This window comes from Chrysochloris asiatica, unplaced genomic scaffold (assembly GCF_000296735.1).
Source record: "Chrysochloris asiatica unplaced genomic scaffold, ChrAsi1.0 scaffold00056, whole genome shotgun sequence".
In the NCBI taxonomy this organism is placed as follows: domain Eukaryota; kingdom Metazoa; phylum Chordata; class Mammalia; order Afrosoricida; family Chrysochloridae; genus Chrysochloris; species Chrysochloris asiatica.
The window spans coordinates 13,199,010-13,222,040 of record NW_006408574.1 but is presented as its reverse complement, the minus strand read 5'-3'; the positions used below and the strand labels follow the sequence as shown (position 1 = coordinate 13,222,040).

The 23,031-nt window shown below is 39.4% G+C and overlaps 1 pseudogene; it reads left to right on the top strand.

Annotated features, from left to right (window-relative positions):
- LOC102817646 overlaps window positions 1-23,031 on the top strand; it is a 195,058-nt pseudogene that overhangs the window by 32,210 nt on the left and 139,817 nt on the right.

Sequence of the window (23,031 nt, the reverse complement as noted above, 5' to 3'; positions counted from 1 at the left end):
GACCCGACTCGATGGCACTTAACAACAACAACAACAATCAGGCTGCAAGCAATCTACAGAATTGGGTTCTATCTTGAGTACATCTCCTTTGAGCTATAAAAGAGATTAAACAAGTAAATTGAGTGGAGAGAGATCTACTACCACTAGGAAAGAGGAGACAGGAGTGGAATTCACCCTTAGTACCTGGAGTCCCTGCTCCATGACACTCCTAGACTCAGGGGAAAGTTAATGCAAAGATGCATGGAAAACTCCAAGGAATCCTGGGCCTACAGAGGCTGAAAGAAGACAAGGACCTTTTCACAGAACCGACAAAGAAAGGGGAATTCTTCCTCTCGAGTCTGCACTCTGACTTTGAACTTCTAGCCTAATTGTGAAAGAATAAATTTCTGTTTATTAGAGCCACCATACACTTGTGGTATTTCTGTTGTAACACCAGTATTTTAACTAAGACACCTGCCTAGTAGGAAGTCCCCACCATTAGACTGCAAGATTGGGGCATGTTTCCATTCAGTCTGAAGCAAAACACCCAAAGAGCAGATTCCAGCACCTGTTGTGATATAATTCAAAATGGAAGAACCTTGGGAAATCTCTCAACTAATCACTCTGGGTATCAGTTTTCATCAGTAAAATGAGGTCATTTGAATGAGTGGTTTGCCATTTCTCTTCCAATTTTGCATTTCTGTGTCAGTGACTGGTACCAACTGCCTGCGGACTGACTATCTGATGGACTCTTTACTTGAAATCATTTCCCATTGGCCTGAACTGAGAGTAACCTCACTCCCATGTTGCTGCCATGCCCAGAGCGAGTTCTGGTGAGAATGTAATTTCAGAGACGCCTTGTCTTCATTTCTGATTTATTTCCATTGGCAGACTCACCTTAAACTTTAAGCTCTAGAGAAAGTTTTCAGTTAATAGTACAAGGCCACTTAAAAGGTGGCAGTTTTCCAGATTCAAATCATTTATTTAGAATGCAAGCAAGCAAACCTTGCAACCGGCGCCACATCCCACCCCAATCTGTCTTCATACTTTGCAATGTTTTGCATTTTATATTCTCTAGTAAAAAAGGAGGAGTCCGGGTGTGGTGCTGTAAGATAAGCATTGAATTGCTAAACACAGGGTCAATGGTTCAAACCCACCAGCCAGTCTTTGGAAACCCTATGTAGGGTCACTATGCATCAGAACTGACTTGATGACACTTAACAACAACAACATCATCAAAACAGGAAACATTGTCCTTGACTGTCAAAGCACCTTTAGAATGAGACATTGTACTTGGACTGAGGACTTGCTACGAGAAAAGTTTCTAGGACAGAGGAAATCTGAATTGTAATTTAAAGGAAAGAAATCCTATGGTTTACTAGAAAGAAAACAAAACTCCTGAGCATTTGATAAAAATAAGAGAAGGTCAGTGAGTCTGAGGTTCATCTGGGTGGACTTGAACTGTCAATCTCTCACCTGAGCCTTTTGCATTGCCCAAAGAGACACCGTGGAATTGAGAATCTTTGTTTAAATATTTTTGCCCAAGGCAGAGTATTGTCAAATAAGAAGGATGATCTAAGGGTCAAAGATCTAGTAATTTATCTGAGAGTAGAAAGAAGATGGGGAAATGTCTTTGAAAAGATCAAGACTTCCCAGGGGAAGTAGGCTTGGTCCCTTCCCAGGCCAAGGAAAGCAATTTAATGGTACATAACTTTATTGACTTGACAAGGCAAACTAGCTTTGCCAAAGACAGTCATTTTGTATGCCTGAGCAGTTCCACCTCACGGGTATGAACTCTGTCAAGGGGCTCATTCCCCATACCTTCCTCTGTCTGCTGGGTGACATGCTGTCCCATGGAATGAGGCCCTCCAGCCCACCTCTCTTTGTTCACACCTTCTCCAGCCAGCAACATCTGCTTCACACCTGGCATAAGAGGTATTGTGCTATTTTCACAGTGTAACTTAAAATCATAAAAAATGAAAATCCGTAACTAAAATTATACGATTGCCTCTGGACATAATTTATTGATTCATACCAAGATGCATTTTCCTAGAGCCTTTCATTTTTAACCTTTGTTTCTCAGGAGAAAAGGGTCTTCACAAATACTGGAATTCGACGTTGCTGTTGATTTTTGTTGTTATTAAGTGAAACCATAACAACCTTGTATAGGGTTTCCAAAGAGTAGCTGGTGGGTTTGTAACACTGACCTTGTGGTTAGCAGTCCAGTGCTTATCCTATAGTGCTATCTCTTCTAACCAATGTCATTGAGTATTTGTGAGGGAGCTTCAAAAAGTTTGTGGGGAAACTCCACTATCTTTTCACTCCATTCTTCCACCAACTTTTTGAAGCTCATACTACTAACTTTGTCAAGTTCAAAGGTAGGCAACCTATGTCCCAAGAGCCTAGTCTGGCCATCCTCTTGGTTTTGTAAATGAACTTTTAATGGAAAACAGCCACACTAAAATGGCAGCTGACTAGTTGAGCAGAGACCTTCAGGCATTCCAAGACAAAATATTTGCTATATAAGCAGTTTGCTAATCAAATGCCCCCTGGACATCTCAATTTGGATGTCTTGTGGCGTTTATAAACTCAGCAAGTCCAAAATGTAAGTCATTACATTCCTCTTAATCCTGAATTGCTTAATTTACTAAATGCCATTATTCTCAACCAAATGGCCCTCACCAAAATCCTGGGGGTCCATTTATGTCTGTCCTCTTTCTCACCTTCATTACAAACAACCCCAAGTCCTGACAAAGTTATCCCCACCCTGCAGCTCGAATGTCTTTTCTTTGTCATCATTTTGATTCTGTCATTCCCTTGATTAAATATTTCCATGACTTTCCATTCTTACCGGCCATAAAGACATCTCAGTCTCTTTAACCTGTCTATGTCTCCAGCCTCATCTCTTAGCTTCCCCTTTGCACTCCACACATCTAATCATTGCCATTGAGTCAATTTGGACTCATAGTTACTCCATAGGACAGGGTAGTGTTGGCCTGGAGTGTAATCTTATGGAAACAGATTGCCACACCTTTCTCCTGCTGAGTAGCTGGTGGGTTTGAACCACTGATCTTTCAGTTAGCAGTAAAGCTTTTAATGACTGGGCTCTTAATAAAGTTCTTTATCCATGCTTCTATGCAGTGTGAATTTCTGTTGGGTCCTTGAAAACCTTATTCGAAGTCTCTCCTAACTTTGGGAACACTAGTGCACCGTTTCCTTACTTAAAACAATCTGTGTTCTGCAGAACACATTCTGCATGATCCTTCAGGGCCAGCTAAAACCCACTCCTCCTGGGATACCTTTTCTTTCCCATCTGTACAAAGTATCTGATCTCCCTTCCATGTGACTTGATATTCCCTGCCAGCTACAGAGCTCATCATGCCTTGCTGTTAACACTTGTTAATTGCCTTCTCAACCACACAGCAAGTCCTCTGAGGGCAGGAATCCTTTCTGTCTCGTTCATCATCATCATAATGCCTGAAACACAAAAAGCGCTGACTGCATACTTATTAAATGAATGAATGGTGCTAACTTACTCCAGGAAGGGGATGCTTGAGAGGGTGAAGGGAACAACACACAGAGGGAACTCGGAGAGTTCTGACATCCCTCCCTCCCCTTTCCCTATGGGGAGTGGATTGTGCAAACCTGAGGTTGTTGTGGAATGCTGTCTCCTCCGCAGGGAAGGGAACCTTAAGCAGTTATTCTGGGTGTGAGAAAGACAAAGACGGAAGAATTAAGGATGAAACAGTCCATGGCCCGGACTTGGCAGAGCCTTGAGCAAAATTGCCAGTGAAAGACAGCAATCTTTTATGCATCTAAGACTAGATCCCATACTTACAACCCCAAAGAGGCCTTGACAGTGTAACTTTCCAGCAAGTCTCTTGCTCAGCTAGTTCAAGTTCACGGCAAAATTGTATGGGAGGTTGAACTCACAGCACAGGAGGGATATCTCCCATTACACTAACAGCCCTATGATGTTTGCAGACATGTGTGATTTCAAGATCCTCCCTAGGTTCTTTCAGGACCATTCTGTCCAGAGGCATGCTTGGGAATCACAGCTTTTTCCCAAGATCTCTGAGAGGAATAATTATAACCTTTTCAAGGAAGGACCTCTAAGGGTACTACCCCAAGGGCAATCAGGATCGCATTCACAGCCAAAAATATCATCTTAGTCTTCTGGTTTTGTGATGGAATGAATAGACAAGCTGGGGCAGGGGAAAGAAAAACTGAACAAGAAAGTCATGGTTCAGATATAAAGCACGTCTCTTGCATTATATTTTAGAGTCTTGGTGGAGCTATAGGCTAATGTACTATACTGCAAAGTCGGTTTTTACTGCAAGGTTGGAGGGTCAAGCTCACCAGCTGCTCCTCGAAAACTCTGCAAAGGGTCTCTATGGGTTGAAATCAACTCAATGGCACTTAACACAACAATGTAATTCTGAGCAAGTGACTGAATGGAAGAAAACAGAAACCCTTTGAAATATTCAACTTTCAGAATGAGGAAGCCAGAGATGCTCTGTAAGGCTGACGTAGCAAAGAAGTGTAGCTGTTGGATTCTGTTGAGTTGCTGCAAACTCATCAGACCCCATGTGGTAGACAACTGCTCCACAGGGTTTTCTTGGCTGTAATCTTTACAGAAGAACTACTGGTGGTACAGCAGGTTAAGTGCTGGGCTGCTCACCTAAAGGTTTGTGGTTCAAACCCACCAGCCTCTCTGAGAGAGAAAGATGAGGCTGTCTGCTCCCATGAAAAGTATCATTTCAGGGACACTAAGGAACAGTTCGTTGCTGTTCTACAGGGTCACTATGAGCGTGAATCGGCTCTGAGGCAGCAAGCTTTTAAAATGTAATCTCTATGGAAGCAGGTTGGCTTGTCTTTCTTCCATGGAGCTGCATAATGAGTTCGAACTGCCAACCTTTCTGTTATAATCCAAGCACTTAACCATTGTGTTACCAGAGCTCTTTTCATATCAAGAAGTGGAGGTAAGCATAAGCATGTTATTTAGAGTTACAGAGACCACTGCTCTAAGAAGACCCATCACTCCAGTCTCGTCTTCCTCACATCTAAGGAGTATTCTGGCTGTACTTCTTCCAACATAGATTTGTTCATTCTTCAAGCAGTGCACAGCACGCTCAATATTCTCAGACAACATCATGATTCAAGTGCATAAGGTCTTAATTGGTTTTCCCAATTAATTGACCAACTTTCATATGTATGCAAATGACTGAAGATACCATGACTTTGGTCAGGTGCACCTTAGTTCTCAAATTGACATCTTTACTTTTTAACACCTTAAAGAGGTCTTTTTGCAGTAGATTTGTCCAATGCAATGCATCACTTCATTTCCTACTGTTTCTTCCATGGGCATTGATTGTAGACCCAAGTAAAATGAAATTCTTGACAACTTCAATATGTTCCCCTAATGTGGTGGTGGTGGTTATGTGCCGTGGAGTCATTGTGACCCTGCACAGGGTTTCTGAGGCTGTAAATCTTTACAGGAACAGAAAACCTCACCTTTCTCCTGTGCAACAGCTGATAGTTTTCAACTGCTGACCTTGTGGGTCAAAGCCCAATTCGTAACCACTATGCTACCAGAGCTCCTTAATGTAGGTACCATCAAATCCTTTGTCATGAACACCTATCTACATGGTAATGAGCACCAAGGATCTAGAACTCTGAGGGGAGTTTATCTAAGATTTAGTGCTGACTGAGAAGTTGAGTGGTCTCTATTTTGTCTTGTAGGTCGATCATGTGCAGCAGACAAGGAAGAATGGTCAAGAAAATGACAATATCTGGAAGAGGAAAGAGGTTCTTAAGACAGAGGGTGGGAACATGCTCAGGAAAATACCACTAAGTCAGCCATCTTGGGCTTTGCCCAGCATCCAGTGGCTGCAAGAGACCATGGGGAGGATTCTGCCGTATACTGATGACCTACCAGGCCCCAAGAATCTGGAAGAAGAAGATGTCTTGGTGCCCAAGTAATCACTATAGAACTGATGTGGGTGTTAATTTACCTTCATCCCACTTACAGCTTGGCTATATGCAGAGAAACAAAAAAATGCCTACAGTAAGGCACTCCAAGAACTTTAAAATACCTGACTCAGGAGAGTGAAATTGCAGAGAATGAATGTGTCATAGATGAGGCCAGTCAGCCCAGAAAGTGTGAGTAAGTGGGAACTAGGAAGATGTGGGCCTGTTCTAGTCCCCAGGCTGTGTGACTAGCTTGTACTGTGAATTTTAGAAAACGGTTGTTTGGGGATTTGAAAGAAATTGAAACTGTGTCTTGGGAATGCCACAAAAATTCTACCCCAGAAAGTTTAATAAGACTTTGTAGGCTCACAAACATAATTTTGTGCACAAACCAAGAATATCTCATCCATCCAGAATAATCTGGCTCACAAGTAGGCAGTGGAGAAAACGGAATGTCTAGAAATAGTTTATGGTCACAACTGTAAGTTGTAAGAAACTTGGCATCCAAATTACCCAGTCAATGCTGTACCTATCTACAGGAGAGCATCGGTGAGAAGCTAAATAACCATCAGAAGTTGTTTTCAATAGGCTTGTTTTCAAAGTGTGGATTTGAACTGTAGGATTTGATAGTTTAAATTGCTCCTGTTATAGCTTTCCATGTATCACAATAAGGAGTTAACCAGAGGGACAAGATAGTGAAATTTGAGTAGTGCCATGGTCTTTTCTGTCCATATGAGGGGACTTCAAAAGGTTCATGGAAAATGATCTTGACAGATAATGGACTATTTCCATGAACTTTTTGTGAAGTCCCCTTATACACCCATCATTTGATATTCCTTACTTTGCTGCCATTTACTCTCCTTTCGCTCTCTTCTCATTCCCTTCTTCACTGGTAAAATTATTTACAAGACTTAGAAAACATAACATTTAAAATGCTCTACACAATTTAAAGAAGATTTTTAATGGATGTCTATGATTTCGTTCCCAAGTACCCATTGACATTAGCACTTTGAAACCAAGTCCCACCATGAATCATATCCACGTCACGTTAGCATTACATGTTCATCTTTCTAGAAATCTCATTAGCTAGTGTTGTTAGGTGCCATCAACTTGGTACCGATTCATACTGACCCTATGCACAACAAAATGAAACACTGCCTGGTCCTGGGTTAACCTCACAATTGTTGCCATGCTTGAGCCCATTGATGCTGCCACTTTGCCAATCCTCTTTGTCTCTGATCCTGTACCTTACCAAACATGATATCATTCTCCAGAGACTGGTCCCTTCTGAAAATATGTCTGAAGTATGAGAGATGAAGTCTGGCCATCCTGGCCTCCAAGGAGCACTCTGGCTGTATTTCTTCCAACAGAGATTTGTTTGTTCTTTTGGCAGTCCATGGTACTTTCAGTATTCTCCTCCACCATCATAACTCAAATACACCAATTCTTCTAAGATCTTCCTTATTCACGGTCCAACTTTCACATGCATATTAGGTTATTGAAAATTCCATGGCTTGGGTCAGGCATACTATAGTCCTCAAGCTGACATCTCTGCTCTTCAACATTTTAAAGGGGTCTTGCACAGCAGATTTGCCTACTGCAATACATTGTTTGATTTCTTGACTGCTGCTTCCATGAGTCTCGTTGGTTGCTCCAAGAAAAATGATGTTTTTGACAACTACAATATTTTCTGTATTGAGAAGAATGTTGTTTATTGGTCCAGTGGTGAATATTTTTTTCTTTCTTTACATTGAGATGCAATCCATAGTGAGGGCTGTGCCCTTTGATCTTCATCAGTAAGTATTTTAAGTCTTCTTCACTTTCAGCAAACAAGGTTGCATCATTTGCATATCCCGTTTTTCTTCATATAACCCAGATTCTCAGGTTGTTTGCAAAGCATATAGGTTGCTATATTATTAGCTATATTTTAGTCAAAATCACTGCCTGGTCCTGGGCTAACCTCATAATTGTTGCCATGCTTGAGCCCAAAAATCAGTTAATGTTTCTGCTATTTAAATAATGATTTCTAAACATGCCCAAAAAACATGTCCAGATTTGTGGAATCTGGGTGGGATCAAGTGAAGGACTGTTGCTGTTTATTTCATGATGTTGTAGGATAAGCACTGGACCACAAAGTAGGTTTGCATCACAAGATCGGTGGTTCAAACTCACCAGCCACTCCTCGGAAACCCTATACAGGGTTGCTGTGAGTTGGAACCAACTTGATGGCACTTACCAATAACAATAACAATGTTCTAGTTGATGTTTTATCGTCTACATTTATTATCTTGATAAAAATATATTTTAAATTTCTCATTTTAATTCAACTAAATAAAACTCATTTAACTAGAATTTTCCTTCTTAATGCTGATGGCATATGATAATATAAGAAGCTATTCATTAAAATCTTGAAATAGCCTAAGTCCAGAGCATGATAAACCAACTGACACTCTCTACCATTATTGCTATATTACTGTGTAATGGTTTTTAAAATGTTACATTAATTACTCTGAGAAAATGAAAGCGGTCATTGCATATTACATTTTTGTGATTTATATTTCTCATATATGCTGTTTTTGAAAATTATCTACATTCTACAATTGACTTTTACACACTTATTTCAAGACTAGTCCAAGACAGCCAATTAATCAACAGGCATTTTACTAGCACGTGTGGCACCTAGTGGTGACACCAATAGAAACAGTTGTTGTTAAGCGCCATCGAGTTGGTTCTGACCCATAGTGACCCTATATAGGATTTCCGAGGCTGTGAATGTTTATGGGAGCAGAAAGTCTCATCTTTCTCCCACAGAACTGCTGGTAGTGTCGAACTATTGACCTTAAAATAAGCAGCCCAACTTGTAACCACTAAGCTACCAGAGCTCCTTAGGGTCAAATTGTTAAGTGTCATCGAGTTAGCTCTGACTTATAGCAGCCCTATAAAGAATTCCCAAGGATTGGTTGTTGGTTTTGAATTGCCAACCTTGTGGTTAGTATTTTAGTGCTTATCAGACAGTGCCACACCAAGACTTCACATAAGGTCAAAAGATTGTCCTTATAGAAACCTTCGATCCATCAACATCACCCCGCAGTGTCTAGGAATCCAATGCTTAATGAAATAAAAGAATTCCTGTCTTATTTTTAAAAATCACAGGCAACTGTGAATTTGAGAATGATTATTTTGAGGGGGGGAGGGGAACTCAGAAAAAAACAAACAACAACAACAACAGAAAAACAAAGTGTTCTAAGTAATCAACAGATTGGCCAGTTCAAGGAAAACAAATGTCAAGTTACTCATTTTAACAAAAATGCTCTCTTGGGAAATCACTCAAATACTTAAGGTCACAATCATTAAGATTATAAAATCCATCAAGAAATTTTATTCCTAAAAAATAGTCACTTGATTGATTATGCGCCAAGATAAAGCTATGGGCAACTTTCTCTGTAATGCACAAGTCTGGGACTGGTGAGGCAGAAAAATTATCACAGGATTAAAGTGGTTTTCCAGAAGCATTTCAACTGTTGTCTAATCTGTACTCAACACCAAGCCATCCAGAAGTCAAGTTTTATTCATTCAACAAAGATAATTTGAGTAACCTCCATGTGACAAAGGTCTGTGGGCTCATATCCAGAAGAGCATTGGAAAGCAATCAGAAAAAAATAAATAAATAAAGATAAATCAATATTAAGTGTACAGGCATTGATGTTGTTGTTAAGTGCCATCGAGTCGGTTCCAACCAATAGCGACCCTGTATAGGGTTTCCAAGGAGCAGCTGATAAACTTGAACCACCAACCTTGCATTTCAAATGATTTTGCAGTCTGGCACTTTAAACCACAGTGCCACACCAGTTTGAGTATAAATAAATACAAATCAAAGGATAGAAGTTAAGTTTCATGGTTTCATCTGATGTCTGTATATCTCAGCATTGTGTACTAATGTTGGGACAAAAATAAGAGCCCATCTAGCCCATCGCTTTGAAGATGCAGAACTTGACTATCTGAAAGATAGCCAACCTTGTTAGTGACAGAGACAAGGCAGAAAGCAAAACAGGATTTCATGACTCCTAGGTTGTTGTTCTTTTCTGCAGACCACACTATGTCCACAGACACAGGAACAAAAATAAACTGTAATCTTAACTCACCACCACTCATCTCTGTTTGTCATACTGTGGTGACTTGCATGTTGCTGTGACTCTGGAATCAATGCCCACTGGTATTTTAAATGCCAGCAGAGTAATCCCTGGTGGACAGGTTTCAGATGAGCTTCCAAACGAAGACACGCTAGGAAGAAAGAGAGACAGAACACTGCTGAGTATTTAGTCACTGAAACTTTATGAATAGCAGTGTCATGCTGTCAAAAAACACCAGAAAATTAAATATTGAGACATGAGAAACAACACCAGAATATTGTTAGGTATAGTGCTACAAGATGAGCCCCTCAGATTAGAAGGAATTCAAATTACACATGAGGACGAGCTGCCTCCTCAAAGTAGAGATGATTGTGAAGACTCAAATGGATTAAAGCCTTTGGGACCTTCATTTGCTTATGGGGCACAACTCAAAATAAAGAGAAACAGCTGTAACATCCATTAATAATCAGAACATGGAATGTACGAAATATGAATCTAGGAAAATGGGAAATAGTCAAAAATGAAATGGAATGCATAAACATAGATATCCTAGTCATTAGTGAGTTGAAATGGACTGGTAATGGTCATTTTGAATCTGATGATCACATGGTTTACAATGCTGGGAATGACAAATTGAAGAGGAATGGCTTCGTATTCATTATTCAAAAGAGCATATCAAGATGTGTCTTGAAGTACAACACTGTGATAGGATAATATCCATATACTTACAAGGAAGGACAGTTAATACCACTATTATTTAAATGTATGCATCAACCACTAAAGCCAGTGATGATGAAATTAAAGAATTCTATAACTTCTTCAGTCTGAAACTGATCAAATATGCAATCAAGATGTATTGATAATTACTGGTAATTGTAATGCAAAGGTTGGAAACAAAGAGGAAGGATCAGTAGTTGGAAAATATAGCCTTGGTGATAGAAAAGATGGTTGGAGATAGCATGATATAATTTTGCAAGACCAGTGTTGTCTCTATTGCAAATACTTTTTTTTAAACAGCATAAAATATGACTAAAGACATGGACCTCAACAGATGGAATACAGAGGAATCAAACTAGTTGCATCTGTTTAAAGAAATGGTGGGAAATCTCCATATCATCCACCAACCAAAACAAGGCCAGGGACAGACTGTAGAACAGTCCATCAATTACTCATATGCAGGTTCAGGTTGAAGCTCAATAAAATTAAAACAAGTCCACAGAGCCAAAATTTGACCTTGAACATATCCCACCTGAATTTAGAGACCATCTGAGGAACAGAATTGATGCACTAGACACTAAAGACTGGAGACAAGAAGAGTGGGATGACATCAAGAACATCATACAGGAAGAAAGCAAATGTCTTTAAGAAAACAAGAAGGAAGGAAAAGGCAAAATGGATGTCAGAAGAGACTCTGAAACTTGCTCTCCAGAGTAGAGATGCTAAAGCAAGTAGGAAAAATGAGGAGGTAAAAGAGCTAAATAGAAAATTTCAAACAGCAGATCAAGGAGACAAAGTCAGAGAACAAACAAGAGGGTGGATTGGGTAGCCATGCAGTGAGGAGCTCCATCAGCAACAACACAGAATACCGGATGAAGCAGGCTCAGAGGATGGTGCCAGAACTCTGAATCACATATAAAGGAATATTTAGAAGGTTGAAAGACTTATCACTAGGGGGATTTGTAGCAGAAGCAAGAAATCCATTGCTTTCTAATCCAAGACACTCAGCTGCTTCTGGAGCCACCATCTTGGGTGAGACCAAGGAGGGGAAGGATCAGAGCAGCCACGGAAGCCTGACAGAACCCAGGAGATAATGGTGTGGATACTCTTTTTTTTTTTTTTTTTTTTTTTGTATCTGTTCATTGGTCTCTCGATGTCTGTGCACCTCCATTCTGGTGACTAGAGGGGGTGCCAGGGTGAGAAGACACCCACCCCTACCTCTGAGGGTTCTACTACACATGTGCACAGATCTACTCAAAATTTAAAGTGACAGTTTCCACTTAAAACCAAACGGCACTACAAAACAACCACAGCTGGCCCTGAAATGTCTGTGGCTGGGAAAAAGTCTTGAACGGGGATTGTGGTGCGGGGCAGGCAGACTAAAAAGGAAATAGGCTGAAAATTAATTCCTGAGTTACATCACAACCACCAACAGTGGCATCTTGAAATTTCTTAGGAAGAAGAGTGAAAAAGGAAGCCCATCTCCTGATCATATCTACCTGGAGGCAATCAGAAAGCATAAAAAGTACCAAAATATAAACCCATCTAAGTATTAAGGCCACAGATAACTCCTGAATATGCCCAAAAAAACAGAAACAGATGACCATATCAGCACATGTCCAGAAACAATATAAAGTGACTGAGGCAAATGAGCTGTAAGTAGACTTGCACTCCATACTGGAAGATGGTCAAACTTTGGAAATGCCTGAGAAGGAATTCAGAAAAATAATTATTAAATGTATCAAAACATAATACAATGGAGCTGAGAAAAATTAGGAAGAAGTCAAGAAAATGCTATAGGAAGAATCAAATAAGATAGATACAGCATTGGAAACCATTGAAAACCTACAGAAAGAGGTTCAAACAATTAATAATAGAATATCAGAAATGGGCAATACACTGAAAGGGCAAAGGGGTAGAATTGAAGATAGAAGCCAGATCTAGTGAGCTAGAAGATATATCTCTCAACATTACTAAGATAGAAGAGCAAGCACACAAAAAATTGATAAAAATATCTGAAGAAGGCCTAAGATTTATGTTGGACAACATAAAGAGTAATAACTTAAGAATTATTCGCTTTCTGGAATAGGAAGAATCACACAAGTCCACAGAGGAGATAGTTAAGATGCTGGAAGAAAATTTTCCTAATATCCTGAAAAATGAAAAGATAAGCATTCAAGAAGCTCAACGAACCCCAGAAAGGATAGTCCCTAAAAGAAAATTACTAAGACATACAATAATCAAGCTCTCCAAAATCAAAGATAAGGACAGAATCCTAAAAGCAACTAGGGAAAAGAGAAGTGTAACCTACAAAGGCAAGCAAATCAGATTAAGCTCAGATTTCTCAACAGGACTTAAATTTCTTACTGATGAAGATCAAAGACCACAGCCTTCGGTATGGGTTTCACTTCAATGTAAAGAAGACAAAAATCCACACCACAGGACCAATAAACAACATCCATATAAATGGAGTAAAGATTGAAGTTGTGAAAGACTTCATTTTGCTCAGATCAACCAACAACACTCATGGAAGCAGCAGTCGAGAAATCAAATGACATATTCCATTAAGCAAATCTGCTGCACAAGATATCTTTAAAGTGCTGAAGAGCATAGATGTCAGTTTGACAAATAAGGTGCACCTTATCCAAGCCATGCTATATTCAATAAACTCATACGCATGTGAAATTTGGATAGTGAATAAAGAAGACTGTAAAATAATTGAGCATTTGAGTTATGGTGTTGAAGGAGAACATTAAAGGTACCACTGACTACCAAGAGAAAAAAATCAATCTGTGTTGGAAGAAGTACAGTCAGAATGCTCCTTGGAATCCAGGATGGCCAGACTTCATCTCTCATACTTTGGACATATTGTCAAGAGGGACCAGTCCTTGGAGAAAGATGCCATGTTTGGTAAAGTAGAGGGTCAGGAAAAAAAAGAGGAAGACCCTCCCAAGTTGATGGATTTGCACAGTGGCAGAATCATCAGGCTCAAATGCAGCAATAATTGTGAGGTTGGAGCATTATCGAGCAGAGTTTCATTCTGTTCTGCATAGGGTCGCTATGAGTAGGTACCAACTCAATGGCACCTAACAACAAAAACATCAATCCCAACTCAAGGAGTCATGGTGGCATGATGGTTAAGCACTGAGCTCAGACTGAAAGGGGACTATATTCTACTCCATTCAGCAACTGTAGCAGTAAGGTTTGGACATCTGCTTTCCAGAAAGATTACACCAAGAAAACCCTGTGGGGATGTTCTACTCTGTCACATGGGGTAATAATAGCCAATACGAACGACCATAACTCAAAGATAAATATGAAAAACTCATGAGAATTTCACCTATTGGATTGGGTGTAATTGCTAGCCTTCATGTTTGAAATTTTCTCAAGAGCTGTCCCTCACTCTTCCTATTACCCTTTCAGCCAGCCCTGTGGATCTAATAACCAACCCAGAAGCTAAGTAAAACAGTTGTCTCTTCAACTCACTATTAGTCTGTAAGGTAGGGAAGGGGGAAGAGCATCATGGAATGATGGATGAGGGTACTGAGACCCCATTTAAGAAAATTCAGTATTGATCTATCCAAACTGATAAAAGGATAAATTAGGGGCAATGACTCAAATATAGGGGCACTGGTGGAGCTGTAAGATAAGCACTGGACTATTAACCACAGGCTGACAGTTCAAGTCCACCAGCCACTCTGTGGAAGAAATATGAAGCTTTCTGTTCCCATAAAGATTCATAGCCTCAGCAATCCCAAACAGGGTTGCTATAAGTTGGAACCAACTCAACAGCACTTAACAACGACTCATATAATAGCAGATTTTCTTATAGATCTGCATTTAATGGAATCCTTCATTAGAGCTTTATAAATATTTATAGATCATTAAGTATTTGAGATGTAAATTGGAGGTGGAGGGAGAAAGTCAAAATTAGAATGCTAAAATATTCAATGAATGAATGGAGAATGAATTTTAAAAATAAAAACTACTTTGTTACATTGTAATACATTGGGTAATATAATGTTAGAGGACTTTAAAAAAAAATTCACTCTGGTTGTATCAAAATCAAAGATAATGCTGTTTCACATAGAGTCATATTCAACACCATGATGTGCTGATTTGATGAGTATTTTTATTAAGAGTCCCTCCAGAATGTTACAGACATTCATTCTCAGAGACTCACGCTTCAACTCAATAGCATGCTGGTCTTCAAATCACATTCCCTCTGTTTTTCATCTTCTTGATCTTTGTTGTTGTTGAGTGTCATCGAGTCTGTTCTGACTTTTAGTGACCTGTAAGGTTTTCAAAAAGCAGCTGGTGGATTTAAACCACCGACCTTGTAGTTAGTGGTCCAGTGCTTATCCTACAGTACCATACCAAGACCTTAAACAGGGTGAAAGCAATCAAATTTGAAGTATCATAGAATCTAGAAAGTTTTCCCATGAAAAAATGAGTAGGAGAGACAACAAATTTGGACTTTTGTTTGTTTGTTTTAAGTTTTTATTGTGAATTGAGTGATAGTTTACATGGAGAACATCAGTTTTACACCATCGTTTCATTGCAATTATTACAATTTCCTCCGTGCATCATCATTCAACAGTATTTGCTTCTATTCCTCTGTTGTTGTTGTCATTTTTTCTGGGGTGGGGGAGGGACTACACAAAAACACTCAGGAGTATACAATAATTTAAACAACCAACGGACACATTCTTCAAGCCTGCCTCCTGGCCTCCAGCACTCAGTCTTTCTCATTCCTCAGCTGCTCTCTCTCTCTCTCCATGTCCTCATCTCTGCCTCTACCTCTGGTGTCTCTGGACAGGGTCCCTCATTCTGCTTGGGCTCTTCTCTCTTGATGGTTCTAGGGTCCTCTATTTCTGAACTGCAAGATTATTTACTCCCCTGTTTTTGTTACAAAACTTCTACCTTTATGACTGTGACAGTCGCAGTTAGTCATGGTAACAATTACTCATTATTGAATCATAAGAATCTTATCCCCATCTCTTTTCATCAGACCCATCTAGACACGATGAAAACTATCCAGTACGGACTCTACCTTCCCCAACACACTCTTAAACTCAATTCCCTCTTGAAAACTTGTAAGCCATCCACTTCATTCATGCCTTTCTTGACCCCTCATTTTAGGTAGCCAATGACTAAGTAGCCCGTCCCTATCTACCCTACATACAGAGGGGATAGGATTGATACTTGATGTGAAGATTCCTTCCCTCTCAGTTGATATTTTGATCTACTACATCCATAAGTATAGGTCAAGTTCATCAAATTATAACAATTTACATTTGTTTGCTTTATCAAAAATTGTTATGTTTATGTTTATCTTCCTCTAGTCAAGTTCTGATCATCAAGCCATTGAGACTAAGTCTAATGTGTACCATCTGCAAGTTTGGGTGTTCTTGTGTGTCTCCCATCACTTTATACCACCTGGATGTGTCACTCTCAGCTCTAGCCCTCCATAGCTAGAGTTGTCCCCATGTTGCACCAAACTTCAGACCAACCAGCCCTTCTTCTTTTCTCTCTCATCTCCAGGTCAATGGGATTCTGTGAAATGTGGTTGAACTTAGCCCATTTCTTCATTGTTGCCTTTCCCCCTCTTCACTCACCAGTAGACCAACATGGTCACCAGAAAACTTACATGCCTACTTATGTGTTCCCTTTGAGTTTCAGACATGGAGGGGGAATTTGACCTGAAGGGACTTGATTGCTTGCCTTGATGGCTTCCCGGCAAACAACTTGCTTACCAATCAGACTGCCATTTTTGTGTTGAATCTTTTCTGCTACCATAAGCATGTACTATGGACCAAAGCAAAATGGAGTCTCTGGCAACTTTAATTTTTTCTATATTTATCAGGATATTTTTTATCCTGTTTCATTTTCTTTGTACTGAGGTGCAAGCCATACTGAAGACTGTAGTCCTTGTTCTTCATCAGTAAGTAAGGTTGTATTATCTGCATATCATAGGTCATTAATGAGTCCTCCTCTAATCCTGATGCTATATTCTTCATACAATCCAATTTCTTGGATTATTTGCTCAATATACAGATTGAATAAGTATGGTAAAAGGATACAACTCTGGATCATACTTTCCCTGATTCTGTATGCCCTTGTTCTGTTCAAATGACTGCCTTTTGGTCTGTGTTCAGGTTCCTCATGAACACAATTAATGTTATCCATAGTTTATCATGATCCACATGGTCAAATGTCTTTGCATAGTCAATAAAGCACAAATAAGACTCTTTCTGGAATTTTCTGCTTTCAGCCAAGACCCATCAGCTGACATTAGCAATGATATTTCTTGTCCCATGTACTTGTCTGAATCCAGCTTGAATTTCTGGCATTTTCTTGTAAATATATTGTTGCAACGCGTTTTTGAATTATCTTCAACAAAATTTTACTTTCATGTGATAATAATCATATTGTTCAATGATTTCCCCATTCGGTTGGGTCACCTTCTTTGGGATAGGCACAGATATGGATCTCATCTAATCAGTTTGCCAGGTAGCTGTCTTCCATATTTCTTGGCATAGATGAGTGAGAAGTTCCAGCATGACATCAGTTTGTTGAAATATTTCAATTTGTATTTTATCAGTTCCTGCAGCCTGGTTTTTCTCTAATGACTTCATTGATGCTTGGACTCCTTCATTCAGTACCGTTGCTTCGTGATCATATGGCATTTTTTAAAGTGGCTGAACATGGACCAATTCTTTTTGGTACAGTGACTCTGTGTTCCTTCCATTTTCGTTTGATGATTCCTGTGACATTCAATACTTTGCCCATTGAATCTATGAAAAAATGCAACCTGAGGCTTGAATTTTTTCTTCAGTTCTCAGCTTGAGAAATTCTGAGTGAGTTATTCCCTTTTGGTCTTCTATATATCTAGGTATTTGACAAATTTCTTTATCATATTTTACTTTGTCTTCTCTAATCACCTTCTGAAATTTTCTGTTCAATTCTTTACTTCCTCATTTCTCCAGTTGATTTACCTTGTCTATGCTCAAGATCAAGCTTAAGAATCTCTTCTGACACCCATTTTGGTCTTTTCTTTCTTCCCTATCATTTTAATGATCTTTTGCTTTCTTCAAGTATGATGTTCTTATTGTCATTTCACAACTATACTAGTTTTCAGTCATTGGTGTCTAATGTAGGAAATTTGTTCTTGAGATGATCTCTAAATTCAGTTGGAATATTCTCATGGTCATATTTTAGCTTCTGTGGACTTGTTTTAATTTTCTTGAATTCCAACCTGACCTTGCATATGAGCAATTTATAGTCTGTTCCAAAGTCTGCCCCTGGACTTATTTGGGATAATGATATTGAGGTTCTTTATGGTGTCTTTACATTGTAGTTGTTGTTATTAAGCGCCATCGAGTCAGCATCAATTCATAGCAACCCTATGCAGAACAGGACAAAACACTGCCCAGTCCTGGACTAACTTCACAATTATTGCTATGCTTGAGCTCATTGATGCTGCCACTTTGCCAAAACATCTCGCTGGGAGTCTTCCTCTTTTTCTCTGACTCTTCACCTTACCAAACATGATATTCATCTCCAGTTACTGTTCCCTCCTGACAATATGTCCAAAGTATGAAGGATGAAGTCTGGCCATCCTGGACTCCAAGGAGTACTCTGGCTGTACTTCTTCCAACACAGATTTGTTTGTTCTTTTGGCAGTCCATTTTACTTTCAATATTCTCCTCCAACACCTTAAGTCAAATGCATCAGTTCTTCTATGGTTTTCCTTACTCACTGTCTAACTTTCACATGCATATGAGGTTATTGCAAATACTTTGGCTTGGGTCAGGTGCACCTTAGTCCTCAAACTGACATGTTTACTCTTCAACACTTTCAAAAGGTCTTGTACAGCAGATTTGCCTCATGCAATACATTGTTTGATTTCTTGGCTGCTGCTTCCATCCATGTTGTTGGTTGATCCAAGCATAATGAAGTTTTTGACAACTTCATTTTTTTCTCCATTGATACGAATGTTGTTTATTGGTCAAGTGGTGAAGATTTTTGTTTTCTTTACATTGAGATTCAATTCATACCCAGGACTGTGGTCTTTGATCTTCATCAGTATGTATTTTAAGTTCTTTTCACTTTCAGAAAACAAGGTTGTATCATGTGCATATCTCAGGCTTTTAATGAGTCTCCCTCCAGGCCTGATGTCATGTTTTCTTCATATAACCCAGATTCTAAGATTATTTGCTCAGCATGCAGGTTGAATAATTGTGGAGAAAGAATAAAACCCTACCACAAACCTTTCCTAATTTGAAACCATTTGGTGTTCCCTTGTTCTGTTCAAACAACCGCCTCTTGGTCTATTTACAAGTTCCTCATGAGCACAGTGTTCCGGAATACTCATACATCGCAATGTTGTCCATAGCTTGTCATGATCCACACAATCAAAATCCTTTGCATAGTCAATAAAGCAGAGGTAAACATGTTTCTGGTATTCTCTGCTTTCAGCCAAGATCCATTTGACATCTGCAGTGATATCCCTCATTTCATGTCCTATTTGGTATCCGGCTTGAACCATTGGAAGTTATCTGTCAATGTCTGCTTGCAGCCATTTCTGCAAGTAAAATTTACTAAAGCCATTACTTTTAGTAAAATTTTACTAGCATGGGATATAAAAGATATTGTCCGATGGTTTCCCCATCCTGTTTGGTCACCTCTCTTTGGATAGGCACAAATATGGATCTCTTTCAATCAATTGATCAGGGAGTTGTCTTCCAAATTTCCTGACATAGATTAGTGAGTTCTTCCAGTGCCTCATCAGTTTGTTGAAAGTTTCTGTTTGTATTCCATCAATTCCTGGAACCTCGTTCTTTGCCAATGCCTTCAATGCACCTTGGACTTCTTCCTTTATGGTAATGGGCTCTGAATCATATGCTACCTTTTGAAATGGTTGAACATTGGCCATTCCTTTTTGGTACAATGATTCTGTGTGCTCCTTCCACCTTCTTTTAATGCTTTCTGCATCATTCAATAATTTGCCAAAGAGTCCTTCAATAACGCAACTCAAGGTTTGATTTTTTTTCTTCAGTTCCCTCAGCATGAGAAATGATGAGTTGGGTCTTCCTTATTGGTTTTCTAACTCCACATATTTGCACATTTCATTATAATATTTGACTTTGTCTCCTTGAGCTGACCTTTGAAATTTTCTTTTCAGCTCTTGTACCTCTTCACTCTGTCCATTTGCTTTAGCATCTATACATTGATTGGAAAGCAAGTTTTAGAGTCTCTTCTGACATCCATTTTGGTGTTTTCCTTCTTTCTTGTCTTCTTAATGACTTTTTGCTTTCTTCTTGTGTGATGTTCTTGATGTCATCCCACAACTCTTCTGGTCTGCAGTCTTTAGTGTTTAATGAATCAAATCAGTTCTTTAGATGATTTCTAAATTCAGGTGGAATACATTCAATGCCATATTTTGGCTGTCGTGGAGTTGTTTTAATTTTCTTCAGCTTCAGTCTTTCCACTTGCTGTTGTTGTTAGGTGCCATCGAGTTGGTACCAACTCATAGTGACCTTATGCACAGCAGCACAAAACACTGCCCAATCCTAGGCCAACCTCACAATTGTTGCCACACTTCAGCCCATTGATGCTATCACTTTGCCAATCCATCTCATTGGAGGTCTTCTTCTTTTTCTCTGACCCTCCACCTTACCAACCACGATATCCTTCTCCAGCAACTGGTCCCTCCTGACAGTATGTCCAAAGTATGAGAGATGAAGTTTGGTCATCCTGGCCTCCAAGGAGCACTCTGGCAGTACTTCTTCTAACACAGATCCGTTGGTTCTTTTGGCAGCCCATGGCACTTTCAATATTCTCCAACACCATAACTCAAAAGCATCAATTCTTCTATTTTCTTTCTTATTCACTGTCCAGTTTTTGCATGCATATGAGGTGATTGAAAATACCATGGCTTGTGTCAGGCGCACCTTAGTCCTCAAGCTGACATCTTTGCTCTTCAACACATTAAAAAGGTTTTGTGCAGCAGATTTGCCTAATACAATATGTCATTTGATTTTTTGATTGCTGCTTCCATGAGTGTTGATAATTGTTCCAAGAAGAATGAAGTCCTCGACAACTTCATTCTTTTCTCCGTTGATAAGAATGTTGTTTATTGGTCCAGAGTGAGCATTTTTGTTTTCTTTACATTGAGATGCAATCCATACCAAAGGCTGTGGTCTTCTATCTTCATCAGTAAATATTTTAAGTCCTCTTCACGTTCAGCAAGCAAGGTTGTATCATCTGCATATCGCAAGTTGTTAATGAGTCTTCCTCTAATCCTGATGCCACGTTTTTCTTCATATAACTCAGCTCTCTGATTTGCTCAGTCTTTCCATAGATGTAGCCAATTTAATTTCTGTGTATTCCATTTGGTGAGGTTCACATGTATATTCACCATTTATGTTGTTGAAAAAAAAAAAAAAAGGAGTTTCAATGAATAAGTCATTGGACTTGCTAATTCTATTATTTGATCTCTAGCATTATTTCTATAACCAAGGTTATATTTTCCAACTATAGATCCTTCTTCTTTATTTTCATTTCCAATCACCAGTAACTATCAATGCATCTTGATGTATGTTTGATCAAATTTAGACTGAAGAAGTTGTTAGAATTCTTCAATTTAATCATCATTGACTTTAGTGATTGCTGCATAAATTTGAATAATAGTGTTTTTAACTGGTCTTCCTTATAGATATATGGATATGATCCCATCACAGACAGTATTATACTTCAAGATAGATCTTGAAATGCTCTTTTTTGACATTGACTGAAATGATGTTCCTCCTCAACTTCTTGTTCAGGCATAGTAAACCATATGATTGTCCAATTAAAAATGGCTAGGCCGAGTCCATTTCAGCTCAGTAACTTTAAGATATTGATATGTATGCTTTCAATGTCGTTTGTGATGGCTTACAATTTTCCTAGATTCATTCTTCCTATTCCACATTCTGATTATGAATGGATGTTTGTAGCTGTTTGTCCTCATTTTGAGCTAGGCCACATCTGCAAATGAAGGTCTCGAGAGTTTTGCTCCTTCCATGTCATTAAGGTCAACTCTACTTTGAAGAGGCAGCTCTTCCCCAGTCATATTTGGGTGTCTTCCAACCTGAGAGGCTCATCTTTTGGCACTATATCAATCTGGCCCAGGCAGAGAAAAAGTCCGTGTTTGGGGAAATTTACTGTTCAACGAATACAGTAAAGCATGACAATCAAATGCATAACACTGAATCAAACCCTAGGAATGAACAGAGCAGAAAGAAAAAGATCTTCTTCTTGAAATTGTATCCTTATGTTTAAGAACAGGCTGGGACTTGAATGGTTCTAAGTTTGATTGTCTCAATTTTTGTGCCAAGTACCTTTCTTGACTTACCTTATCTCCAACCTTGTTTTGGCAAAGCAAAGATTTCCAGAACAAGAACTTATCATCATGAATTGCTGTTGTTGGTAGTTGCCCTGGGGTCAGTTCCAACTCATGGTGACCACACATGTGCAGACTAGTTCTGTACCATAGGGTTTTCAAGGCCATGACCATCCTTTCAGTTTGGTAGTCAAATGTGTAACCATTACATTCTATATATCTGTCAATTGTTAGAAAGTAGCAAAATGGTGCTTTTTCTTCCCCTTTCTACTGAAAAACAAAATAAATCCATTCAGAGAGCAGGTGGGGCTGACCATGGGTCAAGAATATCACCTTCTATTTAATGGATGGTGCAGATGGTTAACACACACACTACTAACTGAAAGTTTTAAAAATCTAGTCCATCAAAGAGTCCTGATGTGGTACAGTAGGGTAAGTAGTGGGCCTAAAGGTCAGTTTGAACCACAAGACTGGCTGCTTGAACTCACTAGTCGCTCCTTGAAAACCCTATACAGGGTCGCTATGACTTGTAACCAACTCAACAGCACTTAACAACAACAGTCTATCAAGAAGCAACTTGGGAGAGCTGCCTGGTAATATACTTCCAAAAGGTCACAGCCATTGGAAAGCTCAGGAACAATAGTTCTACTCTGATACATATGGCCTCACTGTTGTTATCAGGTGCCATCGAGTCGGAGCCAACTCATAGCGACCCCATGCACAGCAGAACGAAACAATGTTCGATCCTGGGCCAACCTCACTACCACTGCCACACTTGAGTCCATAAATGATGCCACCTGGCTGATCCATCTCGTTGGGGGTCTTCCTCTTTTTCTCTGACCCTCCACC